Source organism: Thalassophryne amazonica, chromosome 1 (assembly GCF_902500255.1).
Source record: "Thalassophryne amazonica chromosome 1, fThaAma1.1, whole genome shotgun sequence".
NCBI lineage: Eukaryota > Metazoa > Chordata > Actinopteri > Batrachoidiformes > Batrachoididae > Thalassophryne > Thalassophryne amazonica.
The window spans coordinates 134,837,459-134,858,720 of record NC_047103.1 but is presented as its reverse complement, the minus strand read 5'-3'; the positions used below and the strand labels follow the sequence as shown (position 1 = coordinate 134,858,720).

Genomic DNA, 21,262 nt, shown 5'->3' with positions numbered 1-21,262 from the left:
ACTGCAGGATCAATAAAACTCCGACCAATATAAGCCTCGTGGTCCACGCTCAAAAAACCAATCAGATGCCTTCATGTCTAGTTCTTCCTGCTCGCGTCACCAGGCTCAACGCCTCCCTCTGTCCCTCCCTCCTCCACGCGTGCACACTCATCTTGTTTCACGGAAGTAGTTCACATCGGTACAATGGCAGAGGGAATACAGCCAAAACTACCACTTCCACTGGATTGTGTCATGTCGGATTAATCATTTTCTCTGCAAACTGGCCATTGAAAACGGCTGCAATCACTTCCTGAATCACACAGGACCGCTCCAGCTTCATCTGTTCACGCTCGCACACACGCGCACCTAACAAGCTGCAGAAAGCATTTTGAGCTGTCTAAAAAGGTAATTACTTGTCATATTTACACTGTCATGGCTTGGTAAAACAGTTGTGTGTTCTTTCCTTCTTGTGTGCAGCTGTTAAAGTATGTTTATAACAGATTTAACTTCTTGTTATAATGTTCAGACGAGCTGCGCTCTGATGCGATCCGCTGACGTCACCACTCGCTCTGTTCAATTATTCTTTACTCCACTTGACGAGCTAAGTGTTCAAAAAAAATCTTTCATGCATAAATGTCGTGCTACGTGGCGCAATCTAAACGCCAACATGATGTACAGTTCATCCAGTGGACTAAAGAAGAATTGAACAGAGTGAGTGGTGAGACCTTTAGTCGGCTCTCCTCTGCCCCGCTGAATCCCACAGTCAGATGCACATTCAAGTTTGTGGGGGCGTGGCTTTGGACAGATCACTGACAGGGTAGGGGGAGGGGGTGGAACCTAGAGGAGGTGCTACATTCATTTTACTAGCTCTCCAGGACATCCAACTCTAGCTTTAAGTGTTAATGGGGCTATTCCACAGAGTGCCATTCCTTCCTGTTTAATCCCGAATAGCAAATCAGGGCACGTTTTGAAGCATCGTAACTTCATGATCCATCTTTGGCAATCTCGAACAACCTTGGTATACGTAGTAGTTACTGCTATCATCCGCATCATATTTGAAATTCAGGGTCAAATTTTTGAACTGTTCAAAAATTTCATCCCAATTCACAAATTCCTCACTAGCGCGTAGAAATGTACGGGTGTTTGTAGTCTTAACAGCTTCAATCATGTGAGAACATCTTTAAAATGGGGTATTCCTCGTGTGTACTGCTTGAAATTTGCTTGATTGTGCTCCATCAGAGCAAATATTTGTAACTGAAACAGTGTTTGTTGCAGTTGCAGCCAAGGGCACAGCTCATTACTTTAGTTTTCAGGCAGGTTTTTAGGTCTGCACTTTATAAGCCAGCCAGATCCCAGGTCTGCATTTTGTAAGACAGCCTGTTAGGAGGCTAGCCAGATTACGCAGTTTCATCCCATTTTTGCACTTTTTTGGATTGTGGGCGATCGTAGTAGAACAGCGCCCTGTGGAATAGGGGTGCAACGTCACATCACCAAAAGCGAGCCTTTATGTTAAATGAGCAGTGTGATGACAGAGGTAGACCCTATGAATATACAATCTATTTACCACAGTTAACAGTAGGGATGTCTCAATAAGAGTCTTTCGTCCCTGATCCTGACCAGAGCCATTTAATATAATCTGCTCATTCTGAGACCCGATCTGATACTTTCCTAGATATTACACTTTTACAAACACACTACAAGGACATTAAATTCATTCATTCTTTTTCCATAATACAGGGCATGGAACCAATCAGAGTAGTCATAGGGAAAGAGGCAGGGTACACACTGGACAGGACGCCGGTCCATTGCAGGGCTACATAGAGAGACAAACAGAAACACACTCTCATTCACACCTACGGTTAATTTTAAAGCTTCCAATTCAGCTGCACGAGCTCTGTGAAGCTGACCCCCCATCCACGTAAAAAATCTAAGCAAACACGCTGAGTGATTAGTGCTTCGTTTGTGCAGATTTGTGCCATTAAAATTTTCATTTGTGCTGCTTTAGTTTCTGAGATATTAAGATTTTTATTTTTGAGTGAAGACATCATCATCATGCATCAATGAACAAGACTGGTCTATTTTTTTAGTGCTTCATTTGTGCTGGTTTGTGCCGTTAAAATTTTCATTTGTGCTGCTTTCATTTCTGACATATTAGAGATATTTTTTAGGTCATTCAGAGGTCACCATCCCCCTAGCTTGCTCCAAAATTAACCAGACTGGTCTATTTTTTTAGTGCTTTCTTTGTGCTGGTTTGTGCCATTAAAATTTTTCTTTGTGCTGCTTTAGTTTCTGATTTATTAAGAGTTTTATTTTTGAGTGGTGATGTCATCATCCCCCCAGCTTGCGCCGAAATCAATGGTGCTAAATAAAATAATGGCTTGTTTATGTCAAATGCAATGGAAATCAGCAGTTAGGCTTCATTATTTTTGAACTAGGCCATATCGGTCTCCATCGGAGCCAGTTGCATCAAAACACACTTGCATGAGATGTCTTGGACAATGTCTTGCATACATGCAGCTGAGTTTGACTCCAGTAGTGACACAAAAACTTATCCAGTCCAATATCTCTAATGCTACCACTGTGAGGTGCACTATATTTTAATAATGCAAAGATAATAATAGGATCTTTGTCCGCTATTTCCAGATCATTTTTCTGTTATTTGGCTTTCTGCAGGGTGGCCAAATTAGGTAGGTGGCTTGGCTCAGGATCGCCAACATCCACTGCTGCTTTTGCTGACCTCCATACACCTGGTTCCATCCTGCCTTCACACAGCTCTTTTGCAATCTGCTCACGCAGGTTTCCAGAAATGACCCGCTTGGAACGGCCAGTGTGCAGGGAGATATCTGTATTTAGTATGTGACACTGGAGCATCATTGGGCTATTGGGTCATTTCAAAATGCCCATGACACTCCTTAGAGTAACTGCTAATCTCTGTGTAATTATTGGTGACAGTTGGATAGACCTTGGCTCTTTGGAACACAAATGTGCATGTGTGTTTTATGTTCTTCCAAATCAGGTCATTTATGACATGAGTCCAAATACCAGGCTTCAAAACTGTGTATTCCCTTTTCTGAGATGGAGAAAACTTGTCTTTGTATTCAACTTTCTCAGGAATGAATTTAACCCATTCCTCAAAAGGTACTTCAAGCTGAAAAGCTGACACTTTTTGTCCAGGGGAAATGCAACCTGAGTCTAACTCCGTGTCAACAGTACTTTCAGGATCACTTCCCTGATCACTGAATTCCAAAGTTGACCAAATGTTGTGTATGTTCAACTTCACAAAAGTGTACAGGGCCTTTGCAGAAATCTTGCCTTCCAGCTGCTGACTCAGCTCTGTCCAGACATCAGCAGCTGGAGTGGCTATTTTGACATTTTTGACAATGGCCTCTTTTGAAGTACAGAGAAATGCAAGAACTGAATCCCTGTCAACTGATGGCTTTCGGGCATCTAGTTAAAGAATAATAATAATAACAATAATACTAAAAATAAATAATTAGCACTGATCAAAAAATTAATTCTGGCCTATATAATCTGCTTGGAGACACAAAACCGATCAGTCTCCAGCAATCGACACACAAATACCTGGGTCTTTTGTGCATTTGCAAATAAAAGTATTACCTGTTGAATTTTGAAAATGTTAGCTATATCATGTCAGCTATGTTATCATGTTAGCTGTATCATGTGCCAACTGTACTTTAACTAAAACCTCTGTATTAGATAAGTCCACTTACTTTGTCTTGAAATCCGATTTAACTGAGGGTTATAAAAATACCACTGAGACAGAAAAATTGTGTAAAAGTCATTGAATTTTTTTTTTTTTTTTTTAAAGAATACGTGTTGATTCGCTGTGAAAGATGTTTGTGAATTCTTCATAAAGAATTCAGGACATCTCATTTTGGGAGGAAAAAAACATTTTAGTCGACTGTGGTTTCTTCTCTGTATTACAACGTTTGTAAGAGGTGTCATTTTATTTAAAGCGGCGATTCGTTTTGAAGTTATTAATAATTCTGACTTTTGGAGCTGTGCCAACAGAAAGGAGGATGATTCTCGTTTCTTGAGTGCAAAAAGACAAGAGCCCCAGTTAGTGACTTTAATATGCATAAAAGTGACTCACTATATTTTAATGGCTTTAAGAGGGGTTAAGAAGCAGACTTGCCACTTCTAAAGAGCTGCAAATCAAAGAACCACAAGCCAGTGGGTCAAAGCATTGCTTCACTGGTTCATACTTCAAAGTGGGGTTGCGCTGCAGAAACAGTTGTTTACAGAGCTGCTACAGGGTCTGGAATCAAGGTAGAAAAATGATCAATTTCCCGACAAACGCACCCAAAAACAACGGCCGCTCTGAAGGACTGATAAGGGAATCGTTAAGCAAGAAGACTATTAATATTAATGGATCGAATCATTTCTTAACGATACTCAAAAAGAACCGGTTCTCGATACCCAACCCTAGTTGTTTTTGAGGGTGTGGAATGGGAAAAATTTCAATTTTGATTGTGGACCCACTGGTTCTGATTTAGAAGCAGCGAGTCCACAATTTATTCATCAACCTATATCAAAGCCATGTAATGGCCCAGTCACACGACACTTAACGAAGGGCAACGAAGCCCAAACAAAGCAAGAAATCTAGACTTTCGTTGGCATCATTTAACCTTCGCTCAGCTTTGTTCCTGCAGCTGGCGCTTCGTCAGGATTTTTAAACTGTTGAAAAATCTGAACGAAGGGCAACGAAAACCTCAATTCGTCAGCATTTCATTTTGCTGTCTTTCTTGACATTTTTTTTAATAGTTTGCTTAGTTTTTGTTACGTTAGCGTTTAGCTTGACTTCATTGGAGCAGCTGAATGTTTTCACACAGTGCAGAAGCCATTTCTGAGCGCTGCTGCTACTGCCGCTGTGTTTATGACCGTCGGAAATTAGAGAGCAAACTCAGCCTGTTTTCTTGGATTTTTTTATCTGGGTTGGGGGGAAGGGGGGATGTCAGCTTCAATAGGCTCAGGCACCTTATATAGGGAAGAAGTAATCTTTTTTGTGGATACAGTTAATTATTTTGCTACAAGCAACTGCTGAATTTGAAACAACAAAAAGTTGTGCAATTACCGACGGTACTTGAATGCAGCGTCAGCAGCAGCTCCTGCATGCGCTTATTAATTTTTATTAAATATAAAAATATGAGTGTAGGAATGACAATCCAGCCCTTATGTACGTGTGGCAACAGGTAGATGATTCAGATGATTATATAAAGAGCTGTTCTGGAAGACAGAATTCACGTTGTGGATCAGTGATCAGCTGGTGGAATAACTACATGGGGAGTCAATGCGCATTCACACAGACTGATCAATTTACTGCTCTGATATATTCATTCATCTTTACACTTATATTTATTCCTTTGGACAGTTTTCTGTTATAAATCAATATATACGTAATATGTAATATAGTAACGTAATACAGTGATAGAGCAGTCACCACGGCACACCAGAGTTTTTTTTTTTTGTCGTCAGACAGTGAGGATTCTGATGATGGAGATGATCCCTCTTTTGTTGTGGACGAGGAACCAGAGCAGGTGGACCCACCGATGTGCACACAGATCTCCACAGCTTCTGTTCGCAGTTTCTCCAGGACTCTATGAGCTGCATCCCAGCGCCGAGTCCTGGAACTCAGAGATGCAGACAAACATTGCTCCAGCTGTGGCTCCAGACGCGTTTCGTTTGAAGCGTCGAGATCAACGTTAGCAACGGTTTTGTTTAGTTCCTCTTTCGTCCCTTTTGCACTCTTGCTTCGCACGCTATTCAGTGATAAAGTTCTTTCATCCACCTTTTCTCAATGAATTTTGACTTTTTTACTTTTTTCCCTTCGCTCAGGAATCGTCGTATGCCATGTGACTGGGTCATAAAGATGTCAGTCATGACTCGCCGTTTCTGCTGATTAAAGTCTCTAAACGGGACTCTTTTTCTGCCGTTGCGGGCAGGAGCAAGAATTGTCCACCACCTCACACAGACACTTTTTATTTGTTCGTCATTAATGTGCATTTTTTGTGGGGCAGCCAATGACGCGGTTCTGTGCCATGGCCTGGAACATTAATATCTCCTGCTTCTCTGGTTACTTTAGTTTAGTTACTTTTCCTCATGAAAATAATAATAAAAATTTTACTATCCTCCGCTCCGTGTGTGTGTGTGTGTTGTGGGATTTGCTGCGGCTGTCTGCCGAATAAAGGTGGAAAGACGGATTATTCCGGACTCAATAACTTCAAAGCGAATGACCGTTTTAAATCAAACGACACATCTTTCCAACATGTGTAAAACAGACAGCATACTACAACTACAACCGACCAAATCAGTTTTTCCCCAAAATGAGATGTCCTCCGTTCTGTCGGGGAGAACTTATCCTGGTGTCACAGTCTCAGCACTCTCATCTGAGCACAGCTGCACTGCAGGCATGACTATCGCACGGGAGACTGGGGCCAAAGTAACTTTTTACATTTATATCCCTCTGAAACATTATTGCGTGCATTTTGAGGGCTAAATTTTGTTAAGTAAAGCCACAGTTTTTTTTTATATTTCTTACAGCCTTATTTTAAAGCCAAAAGAAATTAGGCATCATGGAACATGGAAGAGTGTAGAAATGTGTGTCACTGCACAGGAGCATCAGAACTGAATTCATACACAGCAGTTTAGTGTAGAAAATCCTTACAATTTTTTTTTTTACTTCAAGATTTATTTCTGATTACTCTACATTTTGAAGTTAAAAAAAAAAAAAAAACTAAAGAAGGCCCTTTATAAGTCCATAAAGCAAAAGCTTCAGCGGGGTCAAAGCCTAAGCAGTCCCCAAACCCCAGCTTCTTAAGGTGATTTTTCCATCCCATTACGCTGAGAAAAAAATTCATGCTCAGAGCCCTGTGTATGAGGCAAGACTGGGTTATTACTAGGGATGGATATTGATAAGATTTTATTGATATCGATGCCATTATCAATTCTGCTTATCGAGCCGATTCCTTATCAATTACCTTATCGATACCTCTTGTGAATTTTCTGTACTAAAAGTAGGCTTTACAGGTTTTCTATGTCAACACAACATTTTAAATTGGTCACTGGATCCTTGATCTCTGGACATAAATAAAAATAAATAAAATCTGTAGTTTTTGTCAAAAGCATTTCCTTTCAGACATTCTGGCATGAATGTCTCTGAGCTGAGCCCAGCCGGCTGCTGCATGTCAGCGCAGGACATCTCGTTTTGGGAGGAAAAAACGTTTTGATCGATTGCAGTTTGTTTGTATTCCAACATTTGTAAAGAGGTGTCAACTGATTTAAACGGTGTTTTGCTTTGAATTTATTCATTCCGACTGGACTCTATCGTTCTAACTTGACTCGGCAGAGAGCCACGCAGCGTTTGGAGCTGTGTGAACAGAACGGAGGATGATTCTCGTTTCTTTCTCGCAACAAGACAGGAGTCCCAGTTTGTAACTTTAATCCCCACAAAAGTGACTCACGATTGACATATTCATGGATGAAAGTGGTGAAAAACAAAAAAGCTGTAACCCAAAATGGGGGAGGTGATAGTCTAGTGGTTAAGGTGTTTGGCTTGAGTCCAGAAGATCATGGGTTCAAATCCCCGCCTGACTGGAAAATCACTAAGGGCCCTTGGGCAAGGTCTCTAATCCCCTATTGCTCCCGCATTTATATAGCACTTTTCCATCTGTATCAGACGCTCAAAGAGCTATATAAATGCAGTCCATTTCCCCCAAATCACCCCCCCCCCCCACCTCCCGCACGAAAATGTTTGAATTCTAGAAGCTCTGAAATGCAATCTGGGACTATTCCACACAATAAACTGCAGTGAGTGCAGCATACATTTTGATGTGAAAACCCCCCCCCAACTTTACAAATTCAAATTCATTCCAGTAGTATTCTGCTCTTACAAGGATGCAGCAGTTTTTTTTAGCTTGACAGATAGTTCTGGAGGAAATCACTGAAGAAATTAACAAATTGAAAATATGGTTTGACCGAAACTTGATAGGCTAGAAAACTGTTTCGGGATTACTGGAACTGCTCTTGCATGGCTGACGTCTTCTCTGTCTGGTTGTTCCCACTGTGTTTTGTGCAACGACACTACCTCTGACTTTAGGGGCATGAAGTTCGGGGTTCCGCAGGGATCCATTTTGGGTCCCCTGCTTTTTTCCCTGTATATGGCATCCCTTGGGAACATTCTGCGGCGTTTTGGGGATGCTTTTCATTGCTATGCTGATGACACTCAGTTGTATATGCCGATAGCTGCTGGAAATCCTGTCCACATAAAATCTTTACAGGACTGTCTCGCAGCAGTGAGAAGTTGGATGTCTAGCAACTTTCTACTTTTGAACTATGATAAGACTGAAATGATGGTTCTTGGTCCAGCAAGACATCGGCATCAATTTGATCAGCTAGCACTTAGCCTAGGTTCATCATACTGACAAAGTGAGGAACCTTGGGGTAATTTTTGATCCTACGTTGTCCTTTGACCTCCATATTAGGGACACTACGAGGACTGCTTTCTTTCATCTAAGAAATATAGCAAAGATTCGTCCCATCCTGTCTATGGCTGATGCTGAGACTCATGCGTTTGTCTCTTCTAGATTGGACTATTGTAATGCTTTGTTTTCTGGCTTACCACAGTCCAGCATCAGGGGTCTTCAACTGGTTCAAAATGATGCTGCCAGACTTCTGACACGAAGCAGAAGGTTTGATCATATTACGCCTGTTCTGGAATCCCTTCACTGGCTTCCGGTCTCCTTGAGATCGGATTTTAAGGTGTGACTATTGGCCTATAAAATTGTTCACGGACTGCCGCCCCCCTATCTGGCCGGCCTGGTTGAGTCCTATATGCCGGCAAGGGCTCTGCGTTCACAGGGTGCGGGACTATTGTGTGTCCCAAGGGTGAAGAAAAGGTCAGCGGGTTACAGAGCTTTTTATCACCGCGCCCCAGCTCTGTGGAATGATCTGCCTGCGCTAATACGACAGTCGGACTCTGTGGAGACTTTTAAAGCCAGGTTGAAGACACATCTGTTCTCCCTGTTTTATCATTAGTATTTTATATGAGTCTTTTTTTTATTTGTTTTATTTATTTTACTTCTTTTACCTTTTATGATTTTTTTTTTGTGTGTGTGTTTTAATCTTATTTCATTTTATTCTGCTTTTAAATGTTTGTGAAGCGTCTTGAGGCGATTACTCGTGATTTGGCGCTATATAAATTAAAAAATTATTATTATAACAAATTGTCATTAAACTTTAATAAATCAGGGATGAAGTGGAGATGTAAGAGTCACTAGGTGTTCACAGGAAACAGTTATTTATTTCTATATTTACTTATGTTCATTGTTAGTTGGTTTTATCTTTTCTGTTGTGTTTTGTTTCATCAGGTTCTTTTTGTCTCTTTCTTTAAAACTGTACTGTAGCATTATTAGTTATTATGAGTTATTATTACTATTAGTTATTGCTATTATTATTAATATATGAATAAAAATTTTAAAAATACAATATTACAATTGAATACATTTGACTCTTTTATAACAAACACTGAGCCATTAATTATTATACAGAAAACATGCACACAAACATGCTGAGCTGCAAACAGATTAATGCTAACTTTAACACTGAAAATGCCATAGACATGCTAACGCGTTAGCATCTGTCCCATTTTTAAGATACAAAATACATCTATCAACTGTTTCAGAAGAGCATAACATGTCGGTTTAACATAAAAAAAGGTAAATATTACTCACAGACATATGCTCTTTAGGATTTTAGCGGGGAAAATTAAGATAAAGAGAAAGAAAACAGTGAATCATCGAAGCGGCAAATCGAAGCACTGCTTCGATCTGCAAATCACTGCTTTGATTGGTTCAAGTTTCAAAGCAAAGCCGTGCTGCAGAAAAGTCGATTACAGACCCGCTGCAGGGTGTGTAATCAATGTAGAGAAATGATCATTTTCTTGACAAACGCCTCCAAAAACAACAGCGACTCTGAAGGACCAATAAGGGAATTGTTAAGCAAAAAGGTTATCGAACCATTTCTTAATGATACCCAAAAGGAACCGGTTCTCAATACCCATCCCTAGTTATTACAGAAGAAATAATAAGGTGATCTGCTGGGGGGTTCCCATGATGCACTGTTTCTTTCTCTTTTTGCTCTGTATGCACCACTCTGCATTTAATCATTAGTGATCAATCTCTGCTCCCCTCCACAGCATGTCTTTTTCCTGGTTCTCTCCCTCAGCCCCAACCAGTCCAGCAGACTGCCCCTCCCTGAGCCTGGTTCTGCTGGAGGTTTCTTCCTGTTAAAAGGGAGTTTTTCCTTCCCACTGTAGCCAAGTGCTTGCTCACAGGGGGTCGTTTTGACCGTTGGGGTTTTACATAATTATTGTATGGCCTTGCCTTACAATATAAAGTGCCTTGGGGCAACTGTTTGTTGTGATTTGGCGCTATATAAAAAAATTGATTGATTGATTGATTGATCGACGGCCACTAGCCCTAAGCTTCAATAAAAGACCCAGACTTGAAATAAAGTTGAGGCCGCCAATACAAAATGTTGTCATTTTCATGATGCTCAAGTATAGAACCTGAGTGATAGGAATCTTGTTCAGTTTCAAACATTGTGGAATAGATGTGTCAGAAGAATTTTAGATCTTCCATGTACGATGCATTGTATTTTATTACCAGGTCTTCACAGATTTTGTGGTCTTGAGCAAATATATTGCCAATTTTTTTTTAAACGGTCACTTTGTTGTTAAACTTAGACAATGTCAAGGTAAATGCCATGGCAAAGTAAGGTTTTAATAGATGGTAATAGTATATTAAATTCAAATCTGTCTGTTATAGCAAAATCACCTGACTGCGAAGGTGTTTTTATAACAAATAGAGGAACTCCTCTCTGTATTATATATTACATCGGAATGGTGCCAATCCAATCCAATACTGGTATTAGCTTCCGACAACAACATGATCATTTGTGTCAACAGTGACTTTAGCGCTACACGCTCGTTAAATAATCATCTTCACCACACAGCCTCAGTGAAACAGTGAAGTGTGAAAAACAGATTCAGAATGTTTTAATCCAGGTTTCATCTTTAAAAAAAGCATGTTTGACAATCAAATCAGTCAAGGTTCTAGTCTAGTTCAAACAAAAAAAATTAGGGGTTATATTATAAAAAAAAAAACAACAACAAAAAAAGCAATGCAATCCCACTCAAGTATGTTGAAAAAACAAAACTGTCAAGATGACAGAAAAACTCTGCCTTCTTCACAGGATTAAAGGTACTGTGGGTCATTTTTGAAGGAGAGTGTAAATGGTATGTCCATCAAATATTAGTGCTTTTAACCTTTCAACGCTATTTATGACCTTTTCAACATTATTTTATTAACTTACACTTTGACAGAAACATGCAAAAAAGAACTAGGGCATTATAAATATTACAAACAATGTTATTTTTTTGACAAACCCCACCAGGGCTGTAACTGAACTTTCAGGTCTTCTTTAGAATAAAATCCTCCTCCTCCTTTTTTTTTTTTTTGCCAGCTTGCACTCGGCTGAGACGGACGCATTTTCTCTTCTCTCCCTCCCTCCTTATCTTTCCTGCTTCTGTGGCATGTTGTCTGTGAGGCTCCAGTTTTTGCTCTTCTGAAAAAAGTGACAACAATGGATTTGTTAAAGTGGTCTCTGAACGCAACTGACACTAATTTTTCTACAAGACATTCGGGGGCGGAGGACCTGACCTGTCCTGCCGGGACGCATGTGATGGGCTACGTGATGTACTCGTGGAGGAGATGGCAGGTCATGTGCCTTTACACGCTGTCTGTGGAGGACGTCGAAGATGTGTATCTATTTGGCTTGGGAGTGACCGGCTTTCTGCTGCGTGGCGCGGGCACAGCGCTGGTTTACTGGAAAATTAAAAAAGTGGAGGCTGTTTTGATTGGGCCGTCCAGATTGCCCCACTTGATTGATTCGATTGGAAGGACAGTGACTGCTCAGTCGGCGGGTGTTAACCGCACGTTGGAAACCATCTCTGGGACGATTGCAGCGCTGGGAAACCGCCTTGACCGTCAGTAAATGACCACATCTCCTTTCTACATTCAGATGCATTGAGAGCCACTTTGTTCTCAGAACTGTGGAATCTTTCAGGCGTCTGCTAATGAGACATTCATTTGGCTTCCCCAAGACAGCTGCACTTCAAGGCCGTTGCGATAAAAAACCTCCAAGAAGATTAAACACTCAAGCCTCGCTTCCCTGGTTTCCCCCTCCCTCAGCTTCTCCAGCTCTGACGTTGACTGTGAACAGTGGACTGCTCAGAGCTGAACCCCCTCCCTTCCAGGATTCAGTCATGGCCATTGTTTAGCGCCAAAAAGGGCTGCTACCGGAGTGTTCTGATAAACTGGACTTTCAAATCTCGGCTATCGTCCTGTGTTCTTGTTTGTCTGTGTGTTTACTGTTCTCTGTGCTGATAAGAGTTTTTTCCTCATTGTTGTGGCTTCTCGAAGGCAGCGAGCTTGAGGGTTTTTTTCCTCTTCCTTACCTTGTGTGTGCTTTTTTATATGTGTTTATGTACCAGGCCGGCTTATGTCTGTTACGTCTGTGCTGTTTGTCTTTGGGTCGGTCATGGTTTGCTCAGCCCTGCTGTAACCTAAAGCAGGGACGTACATCTAGAGCTGGTCCCCGGGCGCCTAATGGCGCCTTCTGCTCCTAACTGGCAATTACGATGGGTTTAATGCAGTAGACACAATTCATTGTGCAGGGAACATGTTCCTTTGTGCATATGACAATAAAATTATTTTGAATCCTACGCCACTTCACCATGAAGCTGTATAACTGGGGATATCCTTATATAAAGTCAACAATAATGACGATAATAATATTAAAGCAAACAGAGCTCTGGTATCGGAATAGTATCGGTATCGGCAGATATCCAAATTCAGGTGTCAGGATCGGAAATGAAAAAATGTGGATTGGTGCATCCCTAGTTTGACATCTGATAAACTCAGATTTATGTTGTTACAAATATGTATAAATGAGTGTTTTTTTAAATGTTTTATGCTTTTAGTTATGTAATACTTGATTTTATTTTATTACTGATATGCTCCTCGCTTTTAAAGTACATCATGTAAATGTTTCGAGTGTATGTGTGCGAATAAGCATATAAGACATTTCAAGGTAATAGTGACTGAACAAGGACTCTGATGAAGATGTAATCTGTACATCAAAACGTTAGTCTCTTAGTCGCTAGTCTGTTTTCCACCTTTAAAAAACTTTTTGCACAAACCTCTGAGTTGCACCAGTGGTTCTCCTTTTCTACAAGTCTGTCCTAACCTGTTTGCATCGGATTTTTGTGCTTGGTAGAAGAGTGGAGAACTTTTCCCTTTTTTGCAGTGATTGAACAACTTTTTAGTAGTTCAAATATATTGATTTTCATTATTATTATTATATCAGGGCTCGACATAGCCACTTGCCTGCTGGCCTGGAGCCGATTTGGCCCACTTTCGGGCCACTACAATTTATCAAATGATGGCCCGCTCGGGCCACTACAAAAATATGCAAAATTCTATTTATTTTACCATATTTTGGGGCAGCAAAGTCGAATTTCTTCACATCTCCGTGTCATCAAACTTCACCAAGTCCGCCATGTTTGTTATGGTCTTCTTCTTTGTTTGTTTTGGTCTCGCACCACGGACCACATCTCGCATCTCGGGTTGGGTATCGTTAAGAAATGATTCGATCCATCAATATCAATAGTCGTTTTGCTTAATGATTCCCTTATCAGTCCTTCAGAGCGGCCATTGTTTTTGAAGGTCTTTGTCAGGAAAGTGATCATTTCTCCACGATGATTGCAGACCCTGCAGCGGGTCTGTAATCAACTGCTTCTGCAGAGCGACTACACTTTGAAGCATGAACCAACAAAGCAATGGTTTGATCCGCTGGGTCGTTGGACTTTATCTTAATTTTTCCCCGCTAAAACCCTAAAGAGGGTATGCCTGTGAGTAATATATACCCTTTTATGTAAAACCGACCTGTTATGGTCTTCTGAAACAGTTGATAGATGTATTTTATAACTTAAAAACGGGACCGATGCTAACGCGTTAGCATGTCTATGGCATTTTCAATGTTAAAGTTAGCATCAGCTGGTGGCATTTCAGCACGTTTGTGTGCATTTGTTTTCTGTATAATAATTAATGGCTCAGGGCTTGTTGTCGTAAAATAGTCAAATGTATTAAAAATTGTAATTTTAATTTATATATTAATAATAATAATAGCAACAACAACAGCAATAATAGTAATAATAACTCTTCAGAAGCGGCAAGTCCGCTTCTTAACTCCTCTCAAAGCCATTAAAATATGTCAATCGTGATTGTGAGTCACTTTTGTGCAGATTAAAGTCGCTAAGTGGGATCTTGTCTTGTGACATTCAAGAAATGAGAATCGTCCTCCGTTCCGTTGGCACAGCTCCAAACGCTGCGCGGCTCTCTGCCGAGACACAGTCCGGTTGGAATTAATAGCTTCAAAACAAATTGCCGCTTTAAATAAAATTACACCTCTTTCCAAACGCTGTAATACAGAAAATAAACTACAATCGACTAGGGAATCGATAAGGAATCGGATTGATAAGCGGAATCAGCAATACCCACGTTCCATGCTCCCGCAGAATCTCACGCATACTGAAATGTATGTTGTCGATGCGTGGAGCATGCGTTTGGCCGTTTCCGTCACCGATCTTCGACAATATTCGTTAGCATCTTTAAATGCGCGGGAAGCTGCAAGAAACAAGTACAAGACGAATAAGATGCAAATAAGATGCAAATCTAACAGAACGCTTTGAAATTCGAATTGAAATATGTTTAGACTACAACCACCCAAACCCGGACAACAACCAGGAAAGAGTTTTGCTAAAGGAACTGGCCAGAAGAGGAAGCTTAGTGATGATGAGTTAAGGGAGAGAGACAGGCTATATGAAAGAAGAGGAAGAGAGATTTTGTCCCGACCTGGCCACAGAAATGGCCGTGGCTTTCTCATGACGAAGAGAAGAATGAGGTTTTCTGCCAAATCTGCAGGGCCTATCCATCGTATGCTGACAAGTAAGTAAAGTATATGGTTGGTCCTGGGAGACCCTGGCTGTTTTGAAGCTAGTTTAAGTCTAACCAGCTTGCCTTTGTGGAAACCCCACGGTGACAACATTTGCAAAAGAGCCAAGAATATACTTTTTTTAATTTTAAGATCTATAACTCCAATCCAGACAAGGCATACTTTTTAGTTTTGATATGGACCTACATCTGTATTTTACATTTCTGACTGTGAGTTAGCCAACTCTGATGGTTGCTTAAAAAATGCCCTCTAAATTTTATGGGAGTCACTTTATTTTTTTACACTTGAGAATGCCCTCTGATAAATTCTATTTTTTTTTAACTTCATGGTCCATAGACTATTTTATGTTTTTTTCTGGATCAGTTTATATTATATAGACAGTTTTATTTGCAGGATTTCAAGGTGGAATATCATGAACTCTCACACACAAAACCATGGGGCAATGCTCCAACACTGTGGGCCACTAACATCTAAATTCTACTGGCCGTGTGGGCCAGTGGGACAAATTGGTTTATGTCAAACCCTGTTATATGCAAAAAATATCTTCACAAGGGGTATGTCACCACAGCGAACAGAGGGGGCATTCCAACCCCTCACCCTTCTGACTACACACCTAACAGTCTCTGAGAGCAGGAAGAAAACAGCCATGATGAGGAAAAATTCTTCATTTATGTGTAAAGTGCTATTTGATTGGCAGATAAGAATTCAGGGGTGTCGGAAAAAATTGATTTACATCCGAATCGCGATTCTTATTTATTACGATTCTGAAATGATCCAAAATGTCCAAGAATTGATTTTTAAAAAGCATTTTTTAAAACATTTTCTTGCTTACCTCGCTGCATGTACTGTTTGTCAGGCAAACGGGGGGGGGGGGGGGGGGGGGGGGAGTCCGGCGTGCTTCAAACACTCGTGAGCTGCACTCGTGAGCTGCAGAGTTTAGTGACTGTAGCTTAGCATGGCAGATGAAGAGCTAATTAAGCCAGCACCGTCTTTGCTGGAGGCAAATGTTTGGGTGCATTTTGGATTTTATTATTTGCTGCATAAGAAAGAGCTTGACATGACTTATGCAGTGTGCAAAATCTGCAAAATGAAAGTCATGTACTTCGGAAACACTTCAAATCCGCAAGCCACATGTTACGTCATCACCCGGAGCTAAAAGAGGAGAGCAGCGGTCTCTGCCGACTACTGACCAGCTGACTTCGCTAAACTGCCAGCCAACTCAGAACGAGCAAAGCAGGTAAGTAAATTTACATCTAGAATCACTTAATTAACCTTGTAAAGCTGCATTTTCTTAAACATAAACATTTTTAAGTAATATAACTATTTCGCAGAGCTCTTTGAATTGAAAATCGATTCTGAATCGAATCATCACCCCAAGAATCGGAATCAAATTGAATCGTGAGTTGTTGAATGACTCACATCCCTGTAAGAATTACTGCACATCTGTCAGAAACAGATTTGTTGTATATCTGAAGCAAAGGAGACTGAAATGTGTTTTTAAAATGCACTAACTGCAGCACCACAGGGCAGCACTGACTGGCAGAGCACTGCCATCAGCACCATGTCAGATTTTTCCTGCACACAGAAACGTGAGGAGGCCACCTAAGTAAAATTTTGTGCAGCAGCTGGTGATGTCACCACAGCAGCTCATTGTCACAGTGACATCTACTGGCCAAATAATTTGTAGCACAATACTATATAATATATGATTATAAGTAATTTCTTTTGGCTTCTCCTGCAAGTACTCTACTGGTGGGTGGCTCTCACTGCGGTATTGTATCACTTCCTGTTCCGGAGCACAGCGGTGTTTTGCTGTATCTGTTAGCTGTTTAATCTGCGCAATTAGATTAAATTGATCTAGTTAACTAGATAACGATTTGTTTCACAGTGTAATCTTCACGTGCCTTAACTAAAGCACTCCCTCTGCTGAATCACCTCTAAATTATTTACACATTATTCACTTTGTGTGTTTTTAGGAATCCGCTAGCTTAGCGCAGCTATTAGCTCTTAGCCGGTTTAGCATGGCAGCTTCTCCTGTCTCTCCTGCACTTTTCTGCTCTGGGTGTGAAATGTTTAGTTGTTCCTCGGCCTCCTTTAGCAGTAATGGTACTTGTAATAAGTGTAGCTTATTCGTAGCTTTGGAAGCCAGGCTGGGCGAATTGGAGACTCGGCTCCGCACCGTGGAAAATTCTACAGCTAGCCAGGCCCCTGTAGTCGGTGCGGACCAAGGTAGCTTAGCCGCCGTTAGTTCCCTTCCAGCAGATCCCGAGCAGCCGGGAAAGCAGGCCGACTGGGTGACTGTGAGGAGGAAGCGTAGCCCTAAACAGAAGCCCGTGTACACCGCCAACCCGTTCACATTTCTAACCGTTTTTCCCCACTCGGCGACACACCCACCGAGGATCAAACTCTGGTTATTGGCGACTCTGTTTTGAGAAATGTGAAGTTAGCGACACCAGCAACCATACTCAATTGTCTTCCGGGGGCCAGAGCAGGCGACATTGAAGGAAATTTGAAACTGCTGGCTAAGGCTAAGCGTAAATTTGGTAAGATTGTAATTCAAGTCGGCAGTAATGACACCCGGTTACGCCAATCGGAGGTCACTAAAATTAACATTGAATCGGTGTGTAACTTTGCAAAAACAATGTCGGACTCTAGTTTTCTCTGGGCCCCTCCCCAGTCGGACCGGGAGTGACATGTTTAGCCGCATGTTCTCCCTGAATTGCTGGCTGTCTGAGTGGTGTCCAAAAAATGAGGTGGGCTTCATAGATAATTAGAAAAGCTTCTGGGGAAAACCTGGTCTTGTTAGGAGAGACGGCATCCATCCCACTTTGGATGGAGCAGCTCTCATTTCTAGAAATCTGGCCAATTTTCTTAAATCCTGCAAACCGTGACTATCCAGGGTTGGGACCAGGAAGCAGAGTTGTAGTCTTACACACCTCTCTGCAGCTTCTCTCCCCCTGCCATCCCCTCATTACCCCATCCCCGTAGAGACGGTGCCTGCTCCCAGACCACCAATAACCAGTAAAAATCTATTTCAATCAATCAATCAATCAATTTTTTTTTTATATAGCGCCAAATCACAACAAACAGTTGCCCCAAGGCGCTTTATATTGTAAGGCAAGGCCATACAATAATGATGTAAAACCCCAACGGTCAAAACGACCCCCTGTGAGCAAGCACTTGGCTACAGTGGGAAGGAAAAACTCCCTTTTAACAGGAAGAAACCTCCAGCAGAACCAGGCTCAGGGAGGGGCAGTCTTCTGCTGGGACTGGTTGGGGCTGAGGGAGAGAACCAGGAAAAAGACATGCTGTGGAGGGGAGCAGAGATCGATCACTAATGATTAAATGCAGAGTGGTGCATACAGAGCAAAAAGAGAAAGAAACAGTGCATCATGGGAACCCCCCAGCAGTCTACGTCTATAGCAGCATAACTAAGGGATGGTTCAGGGTCACCTGATCCAGCCCTAACTATAAGCTTTAGCAAAAAGGAAAGTTTTAAGCCTAATCTTAAAAGTAGAGAGGGTGTCTGTCTCCCTGATCTGAATTTGGAGCTGGTTCCACAGGAGAGGAGCCTGAAAGCTGAAGGCTCTGCCTCCCATTCTACTCTTACAAACCCTAGGAACTACAAGTAAGCCTGCAGTCTGAGAGCGAAGCGCTCTATTGGGGTGATATGGTACTACGAGGTCCCTAAGATAAGATGGGACCTGATTATTCAAAACCTTATAAGTAAGAAGAAGAATTTTAAATTCTATTCTAGAATTAACAGGAAGCCAATGAAGAGAGGCCAATATGGGTGAGATATGCTCTCTCCTTCTAGTCCCCGTCAGCACTCTAGCTGCAGCATTTTGAATTAACTGAAGGCTTTTTAGGGAACTTTTAGGACAACCTGATAATAATGAATTACAATAGTCCAGCCTAGAGGAAATAAATGCATGAATTAGTTTTTCAGCATCACTCTGAGACAAGACCTTTCTGATTTTAGAGATATTGCGTAAATGCAAAAAAGCAGTCCTACATATTTGTTTAATATGCGCTTTGAATGACATATCCTGATCAAAAATGACTCCAAGATTTCTCACAGTATTACTAGAGGTCAGGGTAATGCCATCCAGAGTAAGGATCTGGTTAGACACCATGTTTCTAAGATTTGTGGGGCCAAGTACAATAACTTCAGTTTTATCTGAGTTTAAAAGCAGGAAATTAGAGGTCATCCATGTCTTTATGTCTGTAAGACAATCCTGCAGTTTAGCTAATTGGTGTGTGTCGTCTGGCTTCATGGATAGATAAAGCTGGGTATCATCTGCGTAACAATGAAAATTTAAGCAATACCGTCTAATAATACTGCCTAAGGGAAGCATATATAAAGTGAATAAAATTGGTCCTAGCACAGAACCTTGTGGAACTCCATAATTAACTTTAGTCTGTGAAGAAGATTCCCCATTTACATGAACAAATTGTAATCTATTAGACAAATATGATTCAAACCACCGCAGCGCAGTGCCTTTAATACCTATGGCATGCTCTAATCTCTGTAATAAAATTTTATGGTCAACAGTATCAAAAGCAGCACTGAGGTCTAACAGAACAAGCACAGAGATGAGTCCACTGTCCGAGGCCATAAGAAGATCATTTGTAACCTTCACTAATGCTGTTTCTGTACTATGATGAATTCTAAAACCTGACTGAAACTCTTCAAATAGACCATTCCTCTGCAGATGATCAGTTAGCTGTTTTACAACTACCCTTTCAAGAATTTTTGAGAGAAAAGGAAGGTTGGAGATTGGCCTATAATTAGCTAAGATAGCTGGGTCAAGTGATGGCTTTTTAAGTAATGGTTTAATTACTGCCACCTTAAAAGCCTGTGGTACATAGCCAACTAACAAAGATAGATTGATCATATTTAAGATCTAAGCATTAAATAATGGTAGGGCTTCCTTGAGCAGCCTGGTAGGAATGGGGTCTAATAAACATGTTGATGGTTTGGATGAAGTAACTAATGAAAATAACTCAGACAGAACAATCGGAGAGAAAGAGTCTAACCAAATACCGGCATCACTGAAAGCAGCCAAAGATAACGATACGTCTTTGGGATGGTTATGAGTATTTTTTTCTCTAATAGTTAAAATTTTGTTAGCAAAGAAAGTCATGAACTCATTACTAGTTAAAGTTAATGGAATACTCAGCTCAATAGAGCTCTGACTCTTTGTCAGCCTGGCTACAGTGCTGAAAAGAAACCTGGGGTTGTTCTTATTTTCTTCAATTAGTGATGAGTAGAAAGATGTCCTAGCTTTACGGAGGGCTTTTTTATAGAGCAACAGACTCTTTTCCAGGCTAAGTGAAGATCTTCTAAATTAGTGAGACGCCATTTCCTCTCCAACTTACGGGTTATCTGCTTTAAGCTACGAGTTTGAGAGTTATACCATGGAGTCAGACACTTCTGATTTAAAGCTCTCTTTTCAGAGGAGCTACAGCATCCAAAGCTGTCTTCAATGAGGATGTAAAACTATTGACGAGATACTCTATCTCCCTTACAGAGTTTAGGTAGCTATTCTGCACTGTGTTGTTATATGGCATTAGAGAACATAAAGAAGGAATCATATCCTTAAACCTAGTTACAGCGCTTTCTGAAAGACTTCTAGTGTAATGAAACTTATTCCCTACTGCTGGGTAGTCCATCAGAGTAAATGTAAATGTTATTAAAAAATGATCAGACAGAAGGGAGTTTTCAGGGAATACTGTTAAGTCTTCTATTTCCATACCATAAGTCAGAACAAGATCTAAGATATGATTAAAGTGGTGGGTGGACTCATTTACTTTTTGAGCAAAGCCAATAGAGTCTAATAATAGATTAAATGCAGTGTTGAGGCTGTCATTCTCAGCATCTGTGTGGATGTTAAAATCGCCCACTATAATTATCTTATCTGAGCTAAGCACTAAGTCAGACAAAAGGTCTGAAAATTCACAGAGAAACTCACAGTAACGACCAGGTGGACGATAGATAATAACAAATAAAACTGGTTTTTGGGACTTCCAATTTGGATGGACAAGACTAAGAGACAAGCTTTCAAATGAATTAAAGCTCTGTCTGGGTTTTTGATTAATTAATAAGCTGGAATGGAAGATTGCTGCTAATCCACCGCCCCGGCCCGTGCTACGAGCATTCTGACAGTTAGTGTGACTCGGGGGTGTT

General features: G+C 41.0%; 1 protein-coding gene across 2 annotated transcripts in view; it reads right to left on the bottom strand.

The window, feature by feature from the left end:
- Positions 1 to 21,262, bottom strand: part of LOC117514596 — a 71,962-nt gene that overhangs the window by 37,938 nt on the left and 12,762 nt on the right. The window lies entirely within an intron of this gene.